The sequence below is a fragment of the Streptopelia decaocto genome (genome assembly GCF_964273445.1).
Source record: "Streptopelia decaocto genome assembly, chromosome: 5".
NCBI classification, from domain to species: domain Eukaryota; kingdom Metazoa; phylum Chordata; class Aves; order Columbiformes; family Columbidae; genus Streptopelia; species Streptopelia decaocto.
This window is the reverse complement of record NC_138659.1, coordinates 22,540,252-22,567,637: the sequence shown is the minus strand read 5'-3', so window position 1 is coordinate 22,567,637 and position 27,386 is coordinate 22,540,252.

Here is a 27,386-nt window from a genome sequence, read left to right as displayed (position 1 = left end):
CTTTACTTTGATCTCTGCTTTTGGAAATCCTTACTCATTCGATGCCTTATTCATCCAGCTAACCAGCTTAACTCCAGACAGCTGACAGTACTAAAAGAAAGAAGTGGCAAGTGATCATGTGGGAAAAATTGATTAAAGAAGCAAAAGAGAGGAGAAAGAGATTTGTGTAAGGGTACATTTACAAAGTTGGCAAGAATGTCAGAAGTTGAAATTACAGGTTTCTTGTGGAAAAATACAGTAGATAGGTGATTCTGTAGGCTCCTGCCAGAGCAAAACGATTAAAAGGCTCAACAGGTCACGCAGGCAGCCAGTTGCTGGTGTGAGAGCAGGACAACATGAAGAGAACTTGGTTGTGCCCAGGCAGCCGGGCTCTTCACTGGCCTGGCAGGTGGCAGAGGGTAAGAAGGCTGTATCACTGGGACAGAATCAAGGGCTATAAAATGTCTTAAAGATTCATTTCAGGAGAGGATTAATTGATATCTCCCAGAACTAAGACCAGTATCTTTTCTCTTATGACCACCTGGTGACTTTACTCTTATGGCCTTAAAGCACCATGCAGTTTTTACATTCTTTACATTCCCAGAAACTATAATTCTTAGAAGCTTATAAGGCTCATTTACTGTGAACTGACAACCGTGTGGTAAAACTGTGAACATGAAGTACAGCTACCTCAGACATGAGGTTTGGTCTTTCCCCTCCATAAGAATTCTGTTAATGTAGAGAAATTAAAATCAGTAGGAGATCTGAGTACAGAACATAAGGGCTGCAGAATCAGATTCTCACTAGGCCAGCACAAAAAATTAACCTTTGGGAAATGGAGTGGGCAGTTGCTAAAAAGATACAACCATCTTAGGACACATAATTTTTATGGCATTAACCTTTTCTTCATAGAGCAATGCCAATACCCAGCATGCTGAATACTGCTTCTATAGTAACTAGGACAGTATCCAAATTGGATTTAAGCAAATTATTTAACTTATTAGGCAACCTGATGTCCAGTGTTTAATTCCATTAAGAATATCTAAAATTTCAGTTAGAAAAAAAAAAAAGGCATCCCACAGAAAAGGGAACAATATCAGATTTGTCCCAGCTAACCTTGGCATTAACTACACAGCCAAAGTCAACAGTAAGTTTAGGAAAACCACACATGGTGTATTATGTATGACTCTAAAAAATGCATATAATCCACACAGGTTTTAATCACACACTCTCTACTTGTTATCTCAACTCTCCTACCATAATGTTGCATGTGTCAACTCCAGAAACAAAGGTGATGCAAACAAGGATGCAGAGAAGCTTTTGTCATATCATCTTCCTCGAAGAAAGAAAAAATATCTTGGAAGGAGAAATTTTCATTGCTTCTGAAACACAGCAATTTAATCCTACACCAGTAGCTGTATCTTACTAGACTTATGTAATGAACAGATACTTCTAGATAATCTTTTCAGTTTCCAAGAAAAATATCACCCATGTGGGTGTTTTAAAGAAATATAGAGGAATAAAGCTTATAAATCAATTGGGATAGTTATGCTATACAAGTTCTTAGAAAATACTTCCACTGTCTAAAAATTTCCCTAAGCATACTAAAAATATTCCACAGAGACAGTTCAACTCCTTGTTCATACCCAATAGGTACAGAACTCATGATGCCCTCCCTTCTAGGATGGCCAGCAGGAGAGGGAAACCACAATGCATTCACTGGACACCAGGATTTTCTTTCTCCCTGCATTTCTCATGGTCAGGGCTGGAAAGGTAGTTGCATCAGAGAGAAGAGCAAAAATCTGGGGAACCTCTTCAGACTTCAAGACAATTCCAGAAAAAATCCATTCATGGATTAATTTCTCTCAGATTATAGCCCTGTCCTTGGCATCTCCTCTTCCTGCTTTCTCCTGCTTTGATCTATTCCTTCTAAGTAAAACAGTCAGGAGAAAAAGTACCTGCTTCATGTGTTTGGCTACTACAATTGCTTTCAGTACTAGCAGGTGAAGATGAACAAAGAGGGGGAGGTGGCTCATTTCTGCATTGCCTGGGATGACTGACACAACCCTTAGATGCAGGACATTTGCTGGCATCTGATTCTCTATTATGTAAGTCCTTAAACAATTACCTGCTACAGTGAAATTGCTTACTGTTAGAGGATGTTACTGGTTTATGAGAGCTAAACTCAGAAATTGCTGGGGAAGATTACATTACAAATAAAGAATATTTATTGAACCACTATGCTTTATCCATTCTAAAGAAGCAGCAGCTTTCAAATGCTTGCCTTGTCAGTAGAAGACATTAAAAAGTTTCATTAGCACAATTAGTGCTTTTTATCAGCATCAGTTCTTTCTCAGTCGCATTGCTCTCAGTGAATGATTAGTTTTGAAATCGTCTTCTCTCTGAATGTTTATCATCCTGTTAAATACGGTTGGAAGTTTAATTTTACAGGGCATTGTAAAAGAAAATGTGTTGCTGTTCTTGCAATACTACACAGATAGCCGGGGCTCCCTGGGGACTGCTTCTGACAGTGCACTAGCCCTGTCCAGCAATAACAGAACAGGTATGTATGGTGGTGCATACGATTTCATTGTAAAGCATACTAAAGTGAATTACAGAAATAAGCAACTGAAAATAACTGTGAAATATCTCTTTTCATGTAAGGTAATTTCTATCCAAAAGCTATTTAAATGAACAGTGCAGTAAATGTAAGCTAATCAGGATATGGCACTAACACTCACATGGCTCAGGTTCTGAGCAGGTAAACTTTTCTATTTTCACAAAGGAAGAGAAGAATCTATTGGAATGAGAGACTCACACACAATTTCTAGATATGCATTTCCCTCCATGCACTTTGTCAAATGATGGATATATCAAATTCAGCAAGATTGTAAAAGGACCAATAGGGGTTTTTTTTTCTGTTTTTGGAATGGGGTTAGAGGACAGTCAGTCATGACAACTGCTCTGTAAGATTATCTCTGTAACATGTAATGACAAAGGCTGCCCAAGCAATTCACTTCCTCCTTTGAAGCTCATGTATTTCCCTAAAGAAACTTTGTGCCTGTTAGGATTATATGTGTATCTGAAGTCATAAGTCAGGACTAGTTAATGGGATGCAAGATTAGAAAATAACAATCATCTCCCTCAATTCAGATGCTCCAAGAAATATACGGGTGAGTGATTTTTTTTTTCCCCCAGGCCAAAATGAGTAAAACAGTTACTTGTAATTGAAGGAACAGCTTTCCACCAAGAAGCAAGCTAAGGACAGCCAAAGTCACTGAAAGCTATGGAGAAGAGTTTTCAGCTACAGTTTGTTATGGTTTGTTTTGTTTTCTTTTCCTAATAAATCTCTACATAACTTCACTTCCATCAAAGACTATGTGTATTTGATCCTGTCCTGGGTTTTTTGCATTTATCTGTGATATTTAAAGCAGCCAATTTCTTTAAAATGGTTTTCATTTTCTTACAACGTAATTTAAAAAACCCAGCTGAATATATTTTTAAATTATCATTAGTTTTGTTGTTGTTATTGTGGTAGAACTGTTATCATAATCTTTATAGTTTCTGTAAGTCCTCTCGGGACCTACATTTTACATTCAAGTGGCTATGGAGAACCTTAAGAGCTAGATCATGAAGAACAGATCAACAATACATAACAGTATAATTAGAAACAAATCTGCATGACATTTTAATATTGCACCTCCCTGCTCATGTGCTGTTCCATTTCACATTGAAGAAAAAGGTTATCAGGCATCCATACTCCATACCTAAAGAGCACTGCAAGTCTTTGAATGGGAATAAATACACAAATAAATTAGTTATACATTTAAATAAAGATTGATTGATGTGTTGTGAATTTGAAGGCTGGCTATTTTGATGGTAGATGTGAAATCCTTTTTACTGACTTCCTTGTTGGCTTTCCAGTATCAACACAAATTCATACAACTTCAGTTCAGTCATTCACATGCAACTAGTTTCTGCATCCTATGCTACCTGCTTTACTGGCCAGTTTTTAAGACTGTCAACAAGGCACTTAGACACTGGAAACAAAAAAAAAGCGGGGGGGGGAAGAAAACAGTAGGCTGAGAAAATTACACAAGAGAGAGATTATAAATAATGCCCTTCTTAGGCAAAAAATAAATCCTTAGAACCCAAAGGATAAAGGAAAAACTAAGATTGATCTCCTACTGTTGAATCAGCTGTAAATTGTCTGAGTCATCTTGATTCTCAGCTATAAGAAAGCTCACAATTCACTAGAGAATAAATAGCATAAAGGGCTCTGCATAATGCATAACCAAGGCAGAGACAAATGTCAGCCAGGATCTCCTGAGAAGCATGAAAGTCCCTTGCACATTAAGGTAAAGTTTTCACAAAATTTAGATAGGTATTTGATGACTGTAACTGTGAAGTATCTCAAGTACATGGAAGTCTGGTACATATATTAAAGGATCTGTCCACTGCCAGAGTTAGTAATATTCTAATTCCTTCATTCAAAAAAGGTAAGCTTAGTAATTTCTAAAAGTTAATACCAGGTGAAAGAATTACACCTTATCTAGAGATTCCAGTTAGTATATTTATATGCACAAGTGGGGGAAAAAAAAAAACCAAAACAAACAACAACAAACAAAACAAACAAACAAAAGAAGATAAAATAGATTGTTTAAATAGTACCACTTCATGCTTTTAGAAGGAAATTGCTTAAGCCTAAAAGTGCAAAAGTGTGCAAGATTAGTAAAAGTTTGCACCTGGTGATACTAAGTACAAGACAGATAGATCTAGGGTAGTTAGGACTGTCCAGCAGGCATTTTTGACAGCTAGCAGCCTTGTCTAAAGAGAGGTAGCTCCAGTTACCTCAGAGCTGTTACCTGGACAGCTGTTTTCAGCATAGATGTTAGAAGAAGATATTTCACTAAGCAACAAATGAATTAAAACATCTCAGAGAAAGCAGAAATAAATATGATTTTGCAGAAGAATGGATAAGGTAGGGAAAATTTAGGTCAAAGGAAAATTGAGCAATACTCTTGGACAATAATTGGCCTTTGGAATCTAAACTTATGATCTGTCATAATAGCTGCATGAATTTATATTGATGGAGAAACTAACTTTTGATATTACACGGCTTTGAGGAGATTCATCTCAAAATCTGATGCCTACATGAACTTCTCTAATGGTAAAGGTACTAGTAGGAAAACAATAAATAAACAAGTACAGCAACATACCATAAAAATTCAACATCTGATACAGAAAACCAAGTAGAAAAGACACTGTGTAAATGATGCCTTGAACCAGAAGAAGCTCTTGACAGCAATAGCATATAACAGAAGTTTGCACCGCTCAACTTCTGCCATGCAGATTTAGTTTTTGAGCTTTCAGAGTCTTACAGAATTTACGTTTTTTTCCTCCAGCTTGGGTAGTCAGATCCAAACTCCCAGCTCCATCCACAAGAATCAACATATAAAAAGAGGTTAGTCTCTTTGAATTAGACTAATGAAAGTATCTGTAACAGATGACAGAATACCCAAGCACATCTTTTCTATAATTTGTGAATTGGAGAGGACAGAGGTTTTCAGAAAGGCTGACAGTAGTAGCTTCAAGACTGTTCTGCAGAGAAAAGCTGACATTTTGAAAGGTACAGGGCTTACCACCAGAAGAATGAAGTCTATAGAGATCCCAGTTTTCTTACCTCTGAAAGTTTCTGTACATCTTGACTGCTTAGATAATTTCTCTCCAAGGTTAGCAATAAGTTGGGGAAAAAAAATCCACTAAATATTGCTAGAAAGGCTAAGAGCACAGAAACTAGATCTACCAAATAAAATCTCCTGACATAAGGTCATTGCTTAGCAGAGCTGAGCCTACGCTTGGGAGCAAGCTCTAAGAAGTGCAGAAAACCTTATTCTGGCTTGTTTCAAGAGAGAAACTACTCTTAGCATTCCCCTAATGTAAATCACTCTTATCTCCAGCTTTTCTTTCACTTCTAACCTGTAGGCTACTCATGAAAAAGTCATGTTTTTGCTGAAGAGAGTGAAATAGAACCTGACTAGCATGTATTTAACTACTCCCTGCTCTAACTTCCAACAAGCAGCCTCATGTCTCTTTCCAGGGCTGAGGTGCTTACCAGCCTTCACAGAGCTTTAGCTGTGCTGACTCCCACACTGCCGTCCCCACTGACCTCCCTGCCAGCTGTGCCAGGCCAGGTCCTGCCCAAGGGCTGAGCCCGAGCTTCCCGCCTGCTCTTGAGCTCAGGAGAAAGTGCTACCAGGACATCAGTGGCACAGAGAGCATCAGCATCTCAGACACAGCTCTCTGAGAAGCAAACTAGGACTTGCATACAGTCCTGTGTCATACCCTGTATGCCATTTAGTACATCTCCTCGAATGCTTTAATACTCAGGTCAGTAAAAGCTGACAGATTTCCAGGAAAGTAGATTTTTTCTGTGTCCCATGCAAAATAAACTCTTGAAATACAGGCTGGCAAAGTCACACACAGCCCCTTAGTTACTACTGTACCTCTGCAAATAATCAGTTTCTCTGACAGACAGCCCAGTCCCATAAACTTTGCAGACCTGTCAGGTCTCTACGGGCAATCACCACCAAATGACAGTCACCACTACTGCCACTGGCACCTCATGGCTTCTATTCCCTTCTATCAGTATAGAGAACTTGGTTTTGTGGCTGTACAGCTGCAGATACTTGAACCCTTACCCAATACCTTCTTTTGCTCTCTAGTGTCGGCCTCAGTGTAAGGACAATTGTTGCATTATCATGTCCTTGACGTATGTGTGTGGACTAATTTCTCCTGCTAGAGAAGCACAATGAGGCTTTTAAAGGAGGGCTGAGAAAGCCCACAGTCCTTTTCATCACCCAAAGACCTAAACCAAGGTGCTCAAATACTGCATACTTCCCTTATCCAGTTGCTTAAAAAATAAATAAATAAATAAATTACAGCTGTTAAACATTTGGATCACCTTTTGATCCTGAAGAATGATGAAAATAAAAAGTGATTATAGAATACAGTACCACTACAACATATCTGTTGTCTTCTATCTTTGTATCTTACCAAATGTGGGTGTAGAATTGTTATTGAGATTTTTCAGATAACGAGCCAGAAGTTGAATAAGGCTAAGCTAATGTTAAGATAATGCTCTCCAACATTCAGGAATAGAACTCATGTCTCCTGATCCCCATTCACAGCTGTAGCTGCTTTTTACCATCTTTCTAACGACTTCCATGACATAAACTTATATAATAGTATCATTACATCATCAAATCTTTGGATCCCCTAATGCCATTAGATTTGATGATGCAGAGATCATGCATCTTGATGCTGTCTCAGTGTGATATAGCTCAGGCAAGGAAAGCCAGTGGATCTGCAGTGATTTGTGTCACAGTGGACCACAAACATTACTTGAAAACAAGGAACATAAATTGCCAAGTTACAAAACTAGCTGAAATAATGTGGCAGAAATAATGCCAGACAAGGAAGCAATTTTCTACTCACATGGAAGCAACTCCCAAAACGTGCTGATTAAAAACAAAACAAAACAAAACAAAAAACACCCACAAACCACTGTAATTTAAAACGCAAAAAGGAAAGATACCATGGAGGATGAAAATTTATTCAGGAAAGGTCACTTAGGTCATAATGTTTACGTCATAAAAACTTGTACTTGGCATGTTGCTATATTCTCCCTCAATTTACGACATACCTCACTCTCCATTTATCAGATGTCTCTAAAGGTATCACAGCAGGATCTAAGCATCCTACAGCAACCAAAGCACCAATTGCCTGGTAACACTGTGAGGTGAAGAAACGGCTACCAAGGCAGGGAGTGTAGGAACCAGATCCCCAGGGGAATCTTAATGCTCCTCAACTTTTACATCTGAACTCCAATATTAAGCGCCACTGAAACTGCTGGAACAACTGCTATCAAACAGATTGCCTAAAATCCAGGCATAACAATGCCCAATTGGTTCTGCAGTAAGGCCCAAGCAACATGTTCGATACGGTACAGGAAGTCTGTGGTTGAGCAGAAAATTTAATGCAAATCTTCAATTCTCCCTCCATCTGAGTAACGTTTGTCTGAAGATGTTCTGCTTTGATCTGTAGTCCATAGAACCCAATGATACCAGTGTGCACAAGTCAGGAAAGATTGTGCTTGAAATATAGCTTAATCATCTCCCTCAGGTTCCTTCATACCAAATCAGCTGGCAACCCTGGAAGAACCATCATTATAATTAGCATGCATTAAAAGATAAGAAAAACGGTGCCTGAATTTTATACATGATCCAAATGTTTTGGATGTCAAAATGCCTTAAGACAAAAAGGAACAAAACCTCTGCAGATATAAATGGGCACAACTACCCTAAACAGTGTAAAACCTGGCCTATGAAGAAGTTAAGTTCTCCTTCACACCAATATTTTATTGAGTTCCACAAGATATATATTGTTATACAATACTATATTTGTTATAATTTGGTCCATTCTCTAGAAGTGGGCTTGCACCTAGCTGGAAATGGGATATTTCCACCCCACAGGCCTTGCGTAACTGCAATGCAATGCACTTACATTTAAATGCTAGCACAAGATTTACTACAGGGACTAAGGAGCTGTACCTGTCATCTTCACATGCTTGAGTGCAATGAGTGTGCCCTGACCACACACACAGCTCTGGCTGTGCAGCACCCTGATCTGTTCCCCTCTGAATCTAAGCCTGGCTAAGCTAGCTTTAGCATAATTGTGTTAACAGTGGAGATATAGCCACAGCAGTCAGGCACCCCAAAATCCCTGCAGGTGGCAAGTTCTGCTGAGTTCATGGTGAGGTTGAAGCAAGCCACCCTAAAGTCACATTGAATAGAGCCAAACAGATCTATGCTGTGCTGCAGCTCCAGCTCCACTGCAGGGCAGACTTAAGTGGGGTCAGTTCTGCTATGAACATGATCCACAGACATCAGAGTGAAGAAAAGGAATTGTTTATAATGCCTCAGTAAGAATAGTCTCAAAAATTAAAGCTAGAGAATTGCAAAATTGTTCAGGTGGTGCTTAGGTTACTCAATAGGCATTATTCCAAAATGCCTCCTGTTCTTGACAGGCTGAAGGACCTTGAACAATTAAAGCAACATTATGTTCCATTGCTCCCTATCTTTAAAATTATAGTAATGATATCAAATGTAAGTTGGTTTAAGATTGATGAATGAAAAGAATTGTAGACTGATAGAATATTATTATCAAGATTTAACCACCATTACCTATGGATATACAGGTCCTGCTCAGAGGTACTTCACTCTCCTGGATTCTGACACTTCAGAACATCACATCCACTTAAAATGAAATTGCACATGCAGGGACCCCTCTCCATTCCCTCTCATGAAAGAACTGGGAAAAGATACACTATGGGGACAGAATTTTATCCACAGCTGCCATTAAGTGACTGCCAACTAGCAGATAGCAGTCCGTGTTGACATAAATATGTTGGTAAAATATAAATCTGTTGCTGCAAGAGCATTTTCTTAAAAAAACACACCCAAGAACTAAGCAAAATATCTACAGTATTTTCTTACCTCAACTAATATGGAGCATGGCAACATCATGTAGTTTCTCTGAGACTGACACCTGCTGTTTGAAATTATGTTCACCTGTGAAGGAAACAAAGTATATTGTGTCCAGGTGTAAGACAACAGCATTGCTCGGAATAATGTGCCTATAGCAAACTATAAAAGGCCCGCTTAAAACACAGATTTGTACCAAAATAAGGAATGGTGAGAATTACAACAGGGGAAAGGACTGTTCATGTGTGCTCCTTTATTCCAGCAGGAAAGAGCTCAAAGTTAATTTAAACTTTACTGTTTTGCTAAATTGAATCCAGCCATTTTTGTTCCAAATAACAGTATCTATACAAAGATTTGTACTTAAAATTCTTTTAATTGTATCCCTGCATACTTCAACAAAACAAATCCTTTATCTCTTTTCGGCAGAGCTTTTCTAATTCTATTGACTTCAAAGAAACTTAAGCATGTTCTTAAAGTTTATACTAGAGGGCTTTGCTGAAGGGGCATTAGTTGAAGGCTTAAAAGTTTTCAAAACTAAAATTCTAATCTACCAGGCTTCTACAGAAGCATGAGAACACAGTACTAGAGAGAACTACCAAGCTGTGAAGTCATGTCTTGCAATCACAGTACAGTAGATTTCTGGTTCTGAAGGATCCACAGAATATTTTTTCTTCACATCACAAGTACAAAAACTTTTCTAGTCCCTTGCAAAAAAAAAAAATAAGATCTGTTAAAAATAAAACAAATCAAGACAGCAAAAACCTTCTGGAAGGAAAACCTGCAATATTAATCTCTGCCATAGGAAAAGAAGAGCAGAAAACAATGAACTGTGGATGTACTGATCCTAGGAATCTGCCCATGACTGGAATAATAAATTTACTAAAATCTCCAGAGGTGTTAGCATCCTCAGGCATTAGAAAACTTCTAAATGCTGGGTAGCCCCTCTAGATTGCTCTCTTCTTCCTTAAAGAAAAACACAAAACCAAAACACACACCACTATTGCTTTGATTATTTAATTTTTAAAACTCTAGTTTTAAAAGCTTATCTCTAGGCTCTTCCTTTTAGGATAGTGAGATAGTCCTTCAGCACTCTTCTGCTTTTCTCAACTGTGTCTCTTGCTGTTCTTCATTTCTGTCTTATCTCTCACTCATTTTTTATGTTTTCTCCTTCCTGTCTCCCTGTGTTCCCCCTCCAGCTTCTCCTTATACTTTTCACACACTCTCTTTTCCTCATTCAGCTTCTCTCATGTAGCACATCTTCCAACGTCTTGCATCTCCTCTCTTTCTTCCATGGCCTCCCAAATCCATTCTTCCCTTTCTTCCTCTGATGCTTTAGTAAGCTGCAGCTGACTCCTTCTCCCTCCCATGCCCTGCCTGTGCATGTGCGTATTTCATACAGGGCCTGGGGCTGAAGAGTCCAGAAGGCAGCAGACTAAGGAGAAGAGAAAGCAGATGCTTCCAAGCAGTAGCGGAAAAACAAACTCTGCTATGTGTGTGTGCAGCCTGGCTTCCAGCAATGCGCTGAGCATCTCGGATGCTCTCCGCCCCTCGAGAAGGTGGCTGAGGGAATCTGACACGACACCTCCCTCCCCTTCTGAGTCCATTAGTAGAAACGTGGAAACAGAGCTGCTGCTCTGTTCAGCGAGACTTGTGCATGCACCAGCTGGGGTCTCCCTGGGAGCTATGAGCTTTTCAGCTGGGACCCTGTCATTCTGGGCATTTTTAGCCCCATCTTTGGTGCTATCAGACACAGCAGTGGTTATTGGCATTCAGCTTGTGTTTATCCAAAGCAATGAACAAGAAAATGCTTCATAAGCAAGCAGCATGCCTTATGTTCTTGGAATCTCTCTCATATTGTTAAAGGCTGAACTTATTTATCAAGCAAACACAAAATGGTGGCTGTGCTGTTGATCAGTTTACTTGCATGCACACAGAGCCAAACTCTGCTGTTCATACTCGGTTTAAATCCTCACTCAGGGAAGAGTCCCAGAGACTCCTTGACAGTCTGCTATACAGTTATGTAATAAAACCATTAATATTGCATATGGAGATGTGCATGCACAGCTAGTGCACATTGGGACTATAGGCTCAGCTCACTAAAGAGACACCAACATAGCAGTTATTTATTATTTATTGAGTGCCAACAGTACACTGAAGAAAAGAGAACAAGCTCTGAGCATTAAGAACCAACACATGGCCGCTCTTCAGCTGTTACCTCAAGAACAAAAAGGGTCTCAGATTCCTCTTCTGCAGCACAGCATCAAAGGAGAGACATGTTCTTGTTAATGTTGCCTAAGTACCGCAGACGTGTGTCTGCCAATGCCTAAAGCTCTCAGTGCACCAAAATGGGGATGAACCATAGAGCCTGAGGTGTGACCCAGAATTTATTTTTTCATAAGATGGAGATGGACACTGGTTGGAGCCTGGAATGCTCTTTACACAGGATAAACACATACCATATGTGAAATTGCCTTTCCAGAGGTTGCTGCTATAAGCTTGGAGGAAGATGAGTGAGCCTGAATGAGGAATCAAGTAGCAATCTGTGAGGGCATGGCTGAAATGCTACAAGTATCCCTAAAAATAGCTCTTGGTAAAAAGCTACTTGTGTTTTAGTAATATGAAGTCTTTTAATATAACTAGTTACTAGGCAGGCTGTGAAATAGTTTCTCTGGCAGTGGCCCAGGATATGCATTAGGTAGTTTGCCTCCCTCCAGCTGCTCCTCTGGTGTATGCCTGGCAGCAGCCTAGAGGATGGCCCTCCAGAGAAGCCTGCCCCTGCTGCAGGCCATCACCCATCTGCCTCACTGCCAAACCTGGGAGTCGTGTCCCCATCTGCCCTCCCGGTGCTTTGGGAGGAAAGATGGCAGGCACACACCTCTGGGAGGAGCTCTGGCATGGCAGGGGACACACGTACCCCCTGCAGCTTGGAATGGCAGCTGGTTGTGAGCCACAGGTGGGTGTCACACTTGTGGGCTGGAGGCTCAACATCCCCTGTTGATACAGTTGCCACAAACATGCTCTCAGTGTTTCTGATCCCACTTGGATCAAAATCTATTCAATTTCTAAGAAGCCTCAGTACCGATGCTGAGAGAAATGCGTTCATGTTTCAAGGTTTGTTTTTTTTGTTTGTTTTTGTGGGGGTAAACTTTTAGCTACTGAATAAAGGGGGTAGGAGTTTGGCTGCAAGACCATGGCCAAAACAATAGAATTTTTTTTCTACAAAAAGCAGTCACTGCCCTGCATTTTCTAGACATGCCGAGTGGCTCAGGTACTTCAGATGCACAGGGAAGCTTCCTCTTTGCATGTGAAATCAGCAATGAGCTCTGGGAAACTCTGAGCAACTTTTAATGTAAAAAAAAGTAAGATGCCTAGAGTTCAAGCACTTCCAGCATTACTCAGAAACAAAAGAAGTAATTGGTCTCACAGCTTGAATATGACTTCAAGTAACTTCCTTAATACCACATTTCTGCCAGAGCCACAAAATGAACTCAAATATTGTTAGTTCTGAAAGGAAGTTCCCTAATATTCTCGCTATCTTACTACTTGTATTATCTAAAGTTAGCTTTTGTATGACTGTCTTCTGGCATGTCTCTTTTTTGGGGAAAGCCAGTATGAAGGCAATTTGAGAGCCTGGTGCTGCCCAGCTTCCATAATCTTGTTATATAAGTGCCAAGCAGATCTAAGACACTATTACATGATCACAAGATGTCTGTTCCATCACAGGTGTCCCTTTAACTTAGGATTCAACTAGAAATACAAATGGCATATTCTATTTCATTTGGCTCTTTCCATTTACGGGTGAAGTTCACTTACACCAAGGAAGAAGTACTTATCAGTAATTCGGGAGATGTAAAGATATGCTCTGAACTACAGGAAAAAAAAAAACAACACACACACACACACACACAAAAACAAATAAAAACAACAACAACAACAACAAAAAACCACCACAAACAAACAAAAAAACTTACTAAATGCAAAAAAAAAGCTCACTAGAACTATCTCTAACTGTTATATTCCCCAGTGCCCAGTGTGGTAAAAATGTACTGGCTTGGCAGAAGGTAAACAGCAAATAGGTCTGGGGAATGTTGAATTTGTCCAGAAAACAGGAAAAAAGTCCACTGTGCTATGAAGAAAACAAATTGTCATGATAGGAAACCATTTTTATGAGCCAAATCTATATAATCTTCATAGAGGTAACAGAGAATGGAGACGATTATGACATTTTCATGAAGAAAAAGAGGATAGTGACATTTTTATCTATCATTTGTATCATTTTTATCTATCATCAGGGTGAACATTCTTCATGAATGCAAAGCATGAGAGCTTAGAGTTTGTGGGCTAAAGGATATCTTTATACAGCTTCATCCATTTTCCAAGATGAAGCAGATGGGGAGTCCCTTGAAGGTCCAGATTCTCCATCCAGGGTGATAATCAACACATTGAAACATCCAAAGTGGTCTGGGCATGGCAGGACCTGCCTGGGTAAGCCTTCAGGACTGTCCAAAATTCCTGCCTAGATGGTTCCTGTACCAGTTAGTCACTTAGCTGTGAAGGTGGCTAAGAATTCAGTCAGCCACTTTGTCTCATTGTTTCAAATTGTCCACTGTTTTGTCTCTGGACATGGCCAGACTGAGAGTTCCTGCACCACCCAGTGGACTTGCTTTGATGAGCACAAAGGCACAGCTCTGATATCCAGCTACACAAGAATTGTAATTACAGTGCAAACTTGAGAGTTTCACACTTACTACTTAAACTTCCTAACTTGTCACTGCTGAGTTTCATTGGGGTGACAAAAAAACACTTTTTCAAGTTGATTTTTACAGTAGTTGATACTCATGGAAAACATTGCAAGTGAAGATTTCCCTTTTCATTTTTGCCTATGTTCCAGTTACCTCTATGTTCCATGCAGAAGCACAGAAACAGCTACTTTTTCAAACTCTACTTAGGCTTTTATATATAATGAAGTTTCTGTTCTGACATCCGAAAGAATTCTTACATGATCTAAAGCTGACAAAAATCAGTTTTAGCTGATTTTTCTGTTTCTCTAAGGCTGAGAGAAATCAGCAGAGAAAAATATTGTAATAGCCTGAACCATTGCATAGTGGAAATACTGAAAATGTATATTCAGAACAATCTTTAGAATAACACAGTTGATTAGGTTTTCCACACTTTCACACTATTCTTCCTCTTTCTCCAAGAGGACTTCTCTTACATTTTAAGCTTTGGTGAGGTGGTAATTAAGTCTCTTTTCCCTGGTGTTATTAATATTAGTGTTGATCTTGGGGTGTGAGGAGAGAGGATGGACAAAGCAATAGGAAGCTAACTCTATGGACAGCAAATGAGTGCTTTGAACAACTGGCAGAATAGAGATGAGTCTGGTATCTAATGTGGCCTGAATATAAAATCAAACTACGGAATATGAAAGAACTCATCTTCAGATAGGATTGAGAAACAGATAATTTTGTACACTAATGTCTATACCTTTTTCAACGGTAAATTGCTAGAGAGTTTGTTCTCAGCCAAATGTGACATTTTTTTGAAATTGCTTTTATCATATAAAAATACTATAAAGTAAGAAGATAGGAATTATGATACTTCCAGGCTCCAGACCTGCCAGAGTAAGAAAAGAAATACACAAGAGCAAATTCTCCCCAATAGGAGAGAGACTGTATCTCCTACATACATAATAGGAAAAAGGAAGAGAAGTTACATAGCTCATAGTGATGGCAAAGATGATGAGGCAGAAATTACTATTTAAGATAACTTTGACACAGATCATACAAATCAAAATCAACATTTTCATGTATATTCAAAAGCAAAGCATGAAGCCAGTGAAATGTAAACTGTGCAATAGGCTGCTATCAGCTGAGAGCCACATGAGAGAAGAACAATTGCAAATCACCCTGATGAGAGCAGGAAAAGGCATTCTTGGCTGCTTTTCCTACCTGAAAATTCATGAGTGCCACTAACTGGTGAACCTTGGTAATGAACACAGATGCTCTCCCTCTGAAGCACAGGGCAGTCGCTCTCTTTGCCCCTTCCTCGAAATAACCTCCCACCTCACAAGTTTCATAATCCGCAGCCAACCAGGCCCCTGTAGCATCTGCCAGGTCGTCAGTGATTGCCAATGGACAGAAACATCTAGGTCAAGAGTAAATGAAATGTGGAGGAGAATGTTATCAGCAGACTGGAGGCAGTGCAACATATACCATCACATTATTTTCCTCAGTGATTTCCACATATGTTGCACTCTTCTGATGGGTGTACCTTTGTGATGATATTGAGAGCTAAATTGTGCTCTCCTTTCTTACAATTAGATAAAAGGAGTTTTTAAAAAACTGTAGAACATTTGAAAAAGTATTGAGAGACAATCTTATTACCATGAAAGATGAAAGCTAGGAAGCAGAGAAACTATATCCTCCTCTTTCTTAAATTACTTATCATCTGAAGATTAACATTAGGAGGACCTAGAAGCCTGTCAAACACCAAATCAAATGCTCCCACAGGAATTCAAATAGTAAAAAGTGTTATCAGCAAGAAGAGGATTCACTGGATTATGTCTGTAGTGACAGGATTAAATTTTGCCCAACAAGCTGCATTATCAGAAATAACAAGGTCATTTTTATGTTAAGAAGATGAGGGAAGAATGCACTTGTTTTGCAAGCAGGCAAATTAATACGGGATTATCCAATAAAAGTATTTCATAAAAATACTTCATTTGTGAAATCAAGGCAAATCTTAATCTTATAGATTTGTACTTCACTGGAGTGAAGAAGCAAAATCCTGGTGCTGACATGAAATCCCATCCAACACGGATGTGACAATGACCCTCTCCTGTAATAACAGGAAGTCCTTGCCACTCAGGAGGTACCTACAGACACCTGCCTACAGTCAAGCAGCTGATTGTGGAATCTCTGATAAGCACCTTTTGTCCCACAATTCACTACCTCACTCAATGCTTATTTGGGTAGTTAGGGTCCCTGAAGTACTTATGGCCAGCCATGCTTTCTCTATTCACTTTCCAGTGTGCCATCTGGGCTCTGCAGGAACACTTCTGCACTGCTGATTGCAACTCTGGCACTGGTCAGTCACCATCTCCACCAACAATGGATGTGGAGTCAGGCCACCGTAAGTGATGGACAGTGAGCTGTCTGTCATACAGCCTCGTCTGGAATCAGGTGCGAAACAGCTGCTGATCAAACTCACCCAGCTGATTGATATACGTTCTGTGTGTCTCATTAACAGTATTATTAGAACAAAATAATAACAGAGTGAGGTCATATTGTGATTTCCTCAAGTTTATTCAGTATTGACATTTCTTTCCTGATTTTTTAATTCTCATTATTGCCAAATATCCAAATTTTGCATTATTCTGATTGGTTTTAAATAGATATATCACACATTATTATTTCTGTTACAAAGACCAATTCCACCTTGTATTAATTAAATGTTAGCTCACATGCCAGCCTGTGAAATTTGCTATTTCTAAATTTTTTTGCTAAAAAAAAATCAACTGTTCTAATGTTCACCAAAAGTATACACAAAGGAGAAGCAGAAGTCATTGAGGTTCTGTGTATATAAAAATTAATTTCTATTTAATAATAGCTGCATCTCCAGTTGTCTTGAACTGTGATGTGCAGAATTCCTGATGGTGATTTTTGGGAAGCTGGGCTCAACACCCAGTAGTGGTTTTCTTCCCAGCCTTTAGCTGCTGCTTTTCTTTAAACTGTAGCTTAAAATATCTGACTATCTAAGCAAATTCTGTGTTGCTAAAAAGATGTGGTGCAACTACAGATGGGAGCGGTGGTTCTTTTTTACATCAAAGAGGTGCACCATGTCACCAGTGTGAGAGTCTATGACACTGCAAAAATCTGTTTATCAATTATTTCTCATCTAGACAATTTGATGGAGGCTGGCATGTATAAATCTCTATATGCCATTTCTTCACATTCCACTTACTTATTCTGTTTCCTTCTGACCAAATAAACTCAGTTCGTTTCAGCTCACGTAATACTAAAACTTGGCATTATTTCTGCTGAGATAAGATTCACTGACAATTCTGAGCTACTGTGTAAGACCTAATTTGTACATAATAATACATGTAAAAAGCCACAAATAAACTTCAAAGAACTTGAGCATGATAATCATCTTTATACTTCATTAAAACAGTAATGACTTAAAATGTTACTGCATAATAGTTCCCAGTTAGTTTATAACTTTTCTTCATATTAACATCTGTTCATTAAAAAAAATCACAGTAAATATCTCAAAGAAAAAAAGAAAAAACGTGGGTTTCTTTTCACAAGGAAAATTTAAGTACAGAGCTGTAAGTGAAGGTGTACCAGTTGACTGTGTTCTGGGCATGCCTGAATACCAAAACACTGCCTGCATTGGCCACCCAAGTACATACGCTGAATCCTACAGACTCCTCAAATAAAATAACAGATTTCAGAATAAAAGTGAAATAGGAGCTCTATGTTGTGTTTGCATTTTTTAGTGGTAAATTATGTACTCATTGAGGCAACTGGGATACCTCACAAAGGGCGGGTGTGAACGGCAGGATTTGCTATTTACTAAACAACAATATGTTCACAGGAGTATACAGCCATACTACAACTTAAGGCCACGTAAACAGACAATATAACCTCAGCATGTTTATGTGAGGTTCATCACAAACTGTTTGTGCTGTGGATCTATCCATGAAAGATTCATTTTCTAAATATGTCATTGCAGCCAGTGATTCAGAAGTAGAACACTTCCATCTGGCAACAGATGGTCAAGACGCATCTTATTTGTAGAATAGTCTTCTGCTAAAAGAACTAGTCCTCTCCACAATCTGTATAATCAGATAAGCAGCTTCTTTATAGTATTACTGACATGAGAAACCACACCAGCACCTTATCTCACAAAATCTATCAACCCTGTATACACCTACATCCTCACTTAAGTACCAAGCATCCTGCTATGCACCATAGCCACTTCTGCATTTCGGTCCTAATTTTCAGTTGATAACGTGCACGTTACACATATAACACGTGTGCTGTTGCCCTAAGATGCTTGTCAGTGCTCTGAATGTATGTAGCATTATACGTTGTGATGAGCTTCTCAGTAGCCATTCTTGTTGACTAAGGGGTGGTTGCAGCTGCCTAGCAGCGTTTGCCAAGGGCTTGCAAGGCCGTGCCCTCAGACTGAACCTGCTGCATTGTTTCACAAGATTAAATCACTGATGCACAGGGCAGCAGTATCTGTGGGAGTACAGATGGCTGCTAACAAAGCTGCTTTACCCTGTTTCCTCCCTCACCATCCCAGATATGTGTTCCCCATTGCTGTCTTTCTGCTCTAAAGGTTTTGGGAAGAATATTCCAAAGCTCAGCACATCCTAAGCATTCAATATTTACTCTTCATAAAAATACAACTGATTCTGTTTCAGAGTAACTGTTTACTCAGCTCTAAATAAAAGGGCTCAAAAGAAAGGGCTCAAACATCAGCTCTAGTGGAGAGTTATGAGTCATCAGATAAGAAAATTCACCTCTCCCATCTTCATGTGGTATGGTAAACAAGAAAAGCACTGCAGAATTAATTCAGTGCTTGCTTTGGTCACAGAATCTGAAGTAACTGTTGCCATGAGTACATAGAATCCAGTTTTTAAATGAGATTTAAGGACGTGACAGAGGAGAAAAGAGAAGACAGTATGGAAGATTCAAGAACTGTAGATCCCTGAAGAAAATGAGGATCTGAAACACAGAGACCCAGAAAAGAAAAGTAGCCATTCATGCCACGAATACAAGGTAGCAGAAAAGACAGCCAACTGAAAGATCAAGGTGGAGAAACAAAGAGGAGAAGCTACCAGACTCACCAAGGGGGAAGAAGAGCAGCTGTCTCTGTAAGAAGAGAGGAAAGTGCAATGAAAATAAGCAGGGACTGGATTGTGAGAATAATGAATTGCATTATACAGAAGGTCATGGCAGAGATCAAAAAAGGACAGAAATAATGCATAAAGAAATAACAGATGAGAGATAAGGGAAAAAGCACATTTGTAACATGAAAACCAGATATGTATGGATGATTGGCAATTTTCATTAAAGGATCAAAGAGCAAGTCATCAGAGCTGATCTGGAGGAAAGACAGATGTACAACATGGCAGGAGCAAGAATACATGTTGTCCTGAACTACAAAAAGTCATATTGGGAGAACAAGAATCCACTAATCCCACTTCATGCTGAAAAATGTCACTGCAAAATTCCATCAAGAACAGGATCAAAGACATCTCTGCCAGCTAGGAAAGAATGGCTTACCTGGTCTTGAATGGAACTCTTCCAGCCCCAAGAGAATGAACACGTATGAAATATAAGATTAAATAAACTGCGAGAGTTTTAGGTTGCTTGGCCACTCAATAGAGGACTGTAGTCTGAAAGGAAGACTTTTTAAAGAAGGGGAAGTAAGAAAGTGCCAGATGAACCAGTGACATTTCCACAGAAATCTGGCTTAAAAAAAAAAAAAAAGTTAAACAAAAAGACAGCAAGCACCACTTGAAATGCATGTGCATAAAGGAAAAGAATATCTAGAGGGGAAGAAAGTTGAAACAGCAGTTGTTACAGGACACCAGCATCAAAAAGAATTTGCTGGCCAGGAGACGGATATAAACCTAAATATAGTGAGGCACATTTCACAGTAGAGATGTGACAGACTATAAAGAAACAAGAAGGGCTACCGTGGCTGAAACAGAATCTAGGTGGGTCAAAATTGGTATGCAAAAGCAGTCCTACTAAGTAGTATCAAAAGGGCATGATCACCACAACTGCCTGGTTGGATCTTCGTTGTGAGATCAGTAGCAGAAAATGGCCATGTAAGTTTTCCTACCCCAAGGCACTTACTATAATAGAAAATAAGGGTTACCTGCTCTTCAGCGAAAGCTTAGCTCCAGCGTAGCTTTCGGCTTGAGAAGCTTTATCTTGCTGTTGCAGTGTTAAGAAACAAATCACTAAGAAATGTATTGTTTCAGGAATGTTTTGGAAATTTTTATATTCTTGTGGAAGCTAGAGCTGTGAAAGGGCTCTCAAAAGAGTTCAGACTCATTCACTGAGGACATGAGCAGTTTTTAAATGTGATGATCCAGATGAACTTTCAGATTCGAATCACTAAATTCAGGATGTCTTTTCAGGGGAAGGATCACTAAGGCATACTCTCTATTTCTTCTACCTTTCCTTAAGCATCTTTCAATGGTCACAGTCAGAAACAGAAGACAGGCTAGATGGCCCTTGGTTCAAACTCAACATGCCTGTACTTTGAGTTCAAGACTGAAACATGCCTTTGTAATGGAACATGAATAAGAACATTTATATCCCTATTACTGATTGTTTGATTTCTTTATGCTATGGAGCATGGATATGAGCCTTCATTCCATAACCCTTTTGCAGACAGAGGGCCAGAGGGCTTAATGTGATACTGGCATAATGACCTCCAACTCCACACTCTTGGAGAAAAGAAGACTTGAGATTTGGGAAGCTGTCTGGAAGTTATAGCCTCATCCATGGCTACTTGCAGGAATTTACTGCATGAAGTGACAGTGCAGTCTAAAGGGACATCCTAGAATATATATGTGATTCAAAAAAGCAAATGAAAAATAAAGTTCATGTGTTCTGGAAAAAAGTAATGATAACCTACTATTTAGACTGGCTTTCATTTTCCGTAAAAGTTATTCTGAGAAAAGCCTCTTTCTAACAATTATCAATTAACATTTTATTTCACCAGCAGTATGTTTCTTTCTGTTTATGAGAAGATTGCTACATACTTTTAATTGCTGTACAATTTACTATATGAAGCCATCTTTTCCTACATGAAGCTTATACTGTACATATGAGGAGTAAGGCTCTCTTGCTATCAAAACCAGGTTCTTTTGCCTACCACCACTGTCAAATAATCTAAGACAGATCAAAAGGAAATTAAACCATTGCTACTAGAACATCTTAATGTCATTAAGACGCCTCACTTCTCCTTTTTGAATAACTGTGTGTTTTTCCTTCACAGTAAACAGACTTACAAGGATTTAGGTCAAACATGTTTCAGCTGTTTGAGACCTGTTGGAAAGCATCTTGCAAATGACTTATGCGCTATGTGAGTTGCTTTGTGATAATGAATATTGCAGTGACATGTGGCTCTGTTGAAGTTTGTAAAGAAGGTGCATGACTAGTAATATTCTTTAAAGTTTCAATAATACTCAAAATGTATTAGCTGCTGTCCAGGCAGATAGTCACTGCTGTAACTGGCTTGCAATTTAAAATTAGTAACAATGAATAAGGGAAAAACAACTGTGTAGGCTCAGATTACCATACTGTCCACACTTACAAGGAAAAATATTCAGCTGAAATATTTTTAAAAGTATTTACGTTAGCTAACAAAGATGACTGGGACAATGGCAGAACTTGAAAACATGCAATGACCTACATTCATTTGAAGGAACCACTGAAAGTTGTAGCATACTCCAGAAGAACAACTTGTGGGCAAAGAGTGATGCAACCTAAAATGACTTCTGCGCAATTAAGTACACAGTTCATAATTTAGCACATGCTGTATTGAAAACTGACCTTTTAAAAAGTTTTTAACTATGTATATAGCCATGATCCATCTTCAGTTTAGCTACAGTTATGATTTATATTTCTACTAGGCTTCCTTGAAAGAAATGCATAAATGGTAAACACCACATAGCAAAAAAGGGTGCAAATGCCTCCTGCTGTCTCAGACAGACATAAATTTTTTCTAGGTTTTTCTTTTAACTAAGGTTATTATAGTGTCTATTCCTGAGGCCCAGATGCTATTTCAATGAAAGCAGTACAAGAGATAGATGGAAGGACAGATTAACATCCGGCTGCATATCTTGAAAAGAATGTATTGTAAATAGGCTTCTTCCAAGGTACACAGCACTAGTAATAATAGAACAGGCGGTGACTACCTGACACTGGAATCAGACACTGACAATTGAAGGATAATTTGAATTGTGATTTTTGAAATATTCTGGAAGGAACTTAATGGTTTTTGATAAGGATTTATTTTTGCTATTTGCCAGTTCTTTTCAAGCTCAAAAGAAAAAAATTAAAAAAAAAAAAAAAAAGAGAGAGAGAGAAAGAAAAGACTAATGATCTTTCCTTTTCCTGTTGAAATGAATTGGACTTCTGGCCTTAATGTGCAGAAAAACAGATCTCAGCAACCTGCTATTTTCTGAACAGGTTTGTGCCTTTACTTTGGGGATATCACTTTGTATACTTTACTGCATAATATCGAATACTTGATGATACAATTTCTTGAGATACAACTCATACCTTTCAAAAAATTGTCTTTGAAGCTGCTAACACTGGTGTCACCCAGACTTACTAGTTAGTGCAGTGCTACCTTAAGGCGTCCTGGACACCTGCTTGTTATTTATATAAATAGTAAATTTTAAAGTGTGCTTGCAAGATAACCAAAGGAAGACTTGATTCCTGCAATACTTTCATGGTCTACCTGTACATCTGCTTCTGTCAATTCACAGAGCATAGATATTCTCATCATCTTAGACTTTGACATATGTATGACTCTCAGTCTTTACAGAGGTGTAACTTAGTGTTGTCAACATGGACTAAAGCAAAGCTTCAAAGCTTCATGCTGTCTCTCTAAATGTACTGAGTCATGTTCTGGGTCTCAGCTTTCACCCTCAAACTGTTAAACACATTGGTCAAAACTGTGAAAGTCTGCTGTAAGTCTGGGGATAACACCAGGGACACAATGGACTTTTCTACCATCTACAGATTTTCACTGAGGAACTAGAGTTCTTCCCCAGTCAAAAGAAAGAACTACCATGGGAATGCTCATCCATCACCAGCCTCACTACCCCCTGCTCCAAGTTCAGCAGGAGGACTGCCAGCTCCAGGATAAATCTGGGACAGCACAAGCATGTGTAGGCTCTCTGCCTTCCTTGTATAATGCCTATCTCATAGAGTTCACACCTAAAGAAAAGAATGAGATAGAATGATGTCATGGGTTCTGAAAAAAAATAATTTCATAGCCCACAAATCTCCTGAGAGGCTTCTAGATTCTCTGGTGATGATGGCAGTAAGGAGACAAAAGAAAACAGATGAGAACTATGCAGGTAAAAGTCATATTAACTTGCCTGAGATATTTTTGAGATTTGAAACAATGTATGTCATGTTACTGTCTCTCTTTGAATGCCTTTACAAAATATTCCAAAAAGTGTAATACAAAATCATTACATTTTCTGTCATATAATTTAAAAACCAAAATATATTTATCATGTAAATGATGTCAGGTTTAAAATATCAACACTACAGAGTCACTAGATAAACTGATAGCACATAAAAATCAATATGCAAGTGGATCTTTGAAATCCAGTAAATCTGAAATGATTTTTTTATGTACAGTGCAAGTATAAGCTTAAGAAAAAACAGTAGAGTGGAGAGGAAGATATCTGCTTGACTACAGCACTAAATGTCAGGGGCATTTTTTAAAAAAATAATTAAATTAGAAGCACCTACATGAACATGTGTAAGTACCACCATGACAAACTACAGTCCATTGTGTCCATTCCTATCTGCTGCATAGTCTGCAAAAATTTTCAGTGTTAGTGGGCAGACAGGCAGCTTGTGTGACAGGAATTGGACTACATGTGAATTCAGCTTAGAGTAAAATTTAAGTGATGTGACACATCTATTTAGTGGAAGTCACTCTTTCTAAGACCTCAGTCCAGTTTCTAATGAGAGTTTTAATAATAAGTGTTAGAAAAGTAGTTCTCTTAACATCCAAGACACAAATAAAATCCTCACCTTACCTGCTGTCATAATTTGGGAAGTGGTAGATTCTGTTCACTCTAGGACTACGGTAATGATCCATGTGGTGTTGGATTTACAACTCATTATTTCCATGAAAATAATTGTTCTCTATCTTGACTACAAGGAATATGCCCATATAGCCTACTTTGGGTCACTTTATTGACCACTATTTCAGTCAGAAAAAAAATAAATCCGTCACTAGTTTAAGCTCTTCCTCTTTAAACTATTTTATTAGGTCCCATCCCGGGTGCCTAGCTTGGAGAGGGAGACCACATTAGGTAGAAGGGCATTATAGGTGTTTAGTGCTATAGGAACACAAATCAGGGGCCTCAGCAGAGATGCACTGGTCACTGGTGCATTTAATGGAATTGCTGTTTCTTTTCCATTTTCAGAGAAAAAGTTTTTGTGCAAGGGCTTTTTTGGTGGCTGGAGAATGACATATGTTCCAACTTTTTTTCTGATGAAATTACTGAACACCTATTTAATATTTTCTGGTTGTACAAAAAATGACATTCTGCACCAAATCCTACTTCGGAGATTTAGCCAACTGCCTTCTGTGGAACATTTTGTGTAAAGGAAGGAAGTTTTGTGTGGACCAAAATTTGCAAAATTTCTTTCTATTTGAGCTGTTCGTAGCAATTTAGGAACATTAGAAACACTACACAGGAAAAGATGGAAGATTCATCTAGCTTTATATGTTTTCTGACCAACCACTACTGCTCCAGAAAACATTAAACTCCAGCAATGCACTGTTTGATAGAAGGATGAACTTCTTCCCATTCTGAGTAGCTGATAATTTTATGCCCCAAAGCTTAAACATTCTTGGTGCTGCAGTACATGCAAAGCATGCCCCAGCAAATGTATGTAAAGTTCAATATGGAAAAGCACCCTATCCCTCACAAACTGAATTCAACATCTCTACTGAAGAAAATATCTTCTGTCAACATCCACAAATCATTTGAGAGTTTGGAATTGTATACTGGAAGAAAAACCTTTTGGAAAAAATGTGCAAGTACAGAACACTCGATTTTTAAATCCCATATATTGCCTTCCAGTACAATTTATTCCCCATTCATTAAAGCCCTTGACATCAAGCAAAAGCACTGCTGTTTACATCCTGCAAGCTTTGCACAGATTCATTCTGTTAGATGAATACCCCTAGAAATCAGATTCCATTTTTCCAGGGGAGTTGTATCCAGTTTTGCTACAGCTGTGTGATGCTTTGTCTCATTACATAGCAATCCAACGCTCATTGCATACAAAAAGCATTTTGTAGGCCATACGAATACACATGCACCAGATTTCAGAAAAGGTAAAGTCTGTTTTGTGTCCTACACTCTAAAGATTTCTGATGCACAACAAGGGTGCATATCAGCCTATGCTCAGTAGAGCAGTCTTTAACTATAATTAGTCTTCCTAAATACTAATCAGCATTTCATCTATGTGACTTCTTATAATACATTAAATTCCTCAATGCATTAAAGAGCATTTCACTGCATATTTCAATCTCTTTGGTTCATTTATTCCAGAGGATAGATAATTTTAGCTAATTAAAATATTTAAATGCATTACTATCATTCTTAGCTACATTAGTTACTCTTTACACCTATTAAATCAACATTAATAGAATCAGGTGCAAAGTAACAAGTGTCTTTAGGAAGTTCCCATACGCACTGGGTATCTATGTAAACAAACGACCTTACATGCCTTTAGTGAAATTAAATGCTTCTGTTGAAAAACGTAGCACCCAATTTGTTTTTAAAAGGTAACTGAAGGAAGTGCCAGGGCATGGCTCAGCGCTGGGCCGGGGTGCGCCCGGGTGGCTGGCAGCAAGTGCTTGCCCGCAGGGCGGCCCCGAGCCCATGGAAAGGCTGCTCTGTGCAGCTGCATGCTTACAGATGCTGCGAGGAGCCAGAGAATAATGGGATAAAACCGAAAAGCTCTAACAGCATGTGACTGCTTCTGGATTACATGGACTCACTGGGAAAAAGAAAAAAAAAAAAGCCCAAATGTTTGGGGATTTTTTTAGCTGAGCAGGTTTGATGCACGTTCACTTCTGAATTCCAAAATGCACTGTGTCGATGCAGTGGAAAATCCCAACAGGGATTGAGGGTGCCAGCTGAAACCCGGTTATGCACACATGACTGACAGACCCTTGTAGCCAAGGAAGAAGCAATGCAAATCACTGCTGATTGATTTCACAGGTCAATTACGCTCAAAAGACAACATATTTCTGTCTCCTATAACAGCAGTCCTGCTTGGCTGTTGGGACACCAGGGCTAGATACAGACGTGGCCCTTGGTGCCACTCTTGCGGGGTCGCAGCCGCTGGCGCCGCAGCCCTGGGCCGGGCTCCCCGCCCGGCGGCAGCGCTGCCGCGGCCCTGCTCCGCTCCGGCCAGCTGCCCTGCGCGCGGGTCCGCACACAGCAGATGAGAAGCTGGGCAAAAATACGAATGACGTATTCTCGTACCATGAAAGGAAATTGAGAGAAAAGGAGCAGAGCCTGAGATGATGAAAAACGCACAGACAGATACAGAAAGAGCCCCATGTGTCATTGCGCTTGCAAGAGCCCAGCGCTCGGCAGAGGGCTCCAGCCCCGCACGCAGGCAGCTGCTCGCTGCCGCCCGCGCCCAGGGGTGCTGCAGGCAGCCATCCCGCAAGAGCGAAATTGCACAGTTTCACCAATCACAGGAAAAACAAAACTCTATATTGAAATTAGGGCTAAGATAGTTGTTGACTTGAGAAGAAATAGGCTTCTCGTTTTCTGTTCATACCATTGTCTGGAGATCATCATTATTCCCAGCAGAAAAAAAAAAAGCTATGATGTTCCTGCACTGAGGAGCTGCAAGGATTGACATAAAATGGTTTGTGAAACATCAGCCACACAGAAAAAAGCAGGCAGCAGAGCAGGAAGCATGCCTGGCGAATGTGCCCGTGCACTCTGTATTAGAGACATACAGTAACTTGTTCTGCTCAAGTGAACGCAGTGAAATACTTGTTCTCCCTCTCATTAAAGATTTTCTTACAAAACGTGCCTGG